General features: G+C 38.1%; 1 pseudogene; it reads right to left on the bottom strand.

Annotated features, from left to right (window-relative positions):
* Positions 1–215: 215 nt before the first annotated feature.
* On the bottom strand, positions 216–315 carry LOC113354720 (annotated as a pseudogene).
* Between the last annotated feature and the right edge of the window lie 276 nt (positions 316–591).

Genomic DNA, 591 nt, shown 5'->3' with positions numbered 1-591 from the left:
TTACCATGTTAGGGATTTTGAGGAAATTTGTAGTACTCTAAGAATTAGAGGCTTAGATGATGATGCTTTGAAACTTAGGTTATTCCCATTTTCCCTGAAAGATAAGGCCAAGTCGTGGCTGTATAGTTTGGACTCCGAGTCAATTGAGACATATGAACAACTTACATCTGCCTTTTTCAATAAGTTTTTCCCTAGGCACAAAACATCGTCTATTAGGACGCAAATATGCACATTTTCACAACAAGAGGGAGAATCTTTATATAGGTATTTGGAAAGGTTCAATGATTTATTATCCCAGTGTCCTCATCATGGTTTAGAAAAGGTTAGGCTAGTTCAGATCCTTTATGAGGGTTTAGATTATTCCACAACGACCATGGTTGAGTCTCTATGCACTGGTGGATTTGAAAACCAAACTGTTGATGCGGCGATGGAATTTTTTAATGAAATCGCCGAAAAAACCCAGCAATGGGAAAATAGTAGGGCACCCCAGAAAACAATTCTTTTAAGTAGAGGAAACGTTAATAGGGTAGAAGGAGGCTATGAATCAGATGCCAAAATTGCTGCTATAGCAAAAAGGTTAGAAGCCTTAGA

This window comes from Papaver somniferum, chromosome 2, assembly GCF_003573695.1.
Source record: "Papaver somniferum cultivar HN1 chromosome 2, ASM357369v1, whole genome shotgun sequence".
Classification (NCBI taxonomy): domain Eukaryota; kingdom Viridiplantae; phylum Streptophyta; class Magnoliopsida; order Ranunculales; family Papaveraceae; genus Papaver; species Papaver somniferum.
Note: the sequence above shows the minus strand (reverse complement) of the source record. Positions and strands in the feature narration are given on the sequence as shown.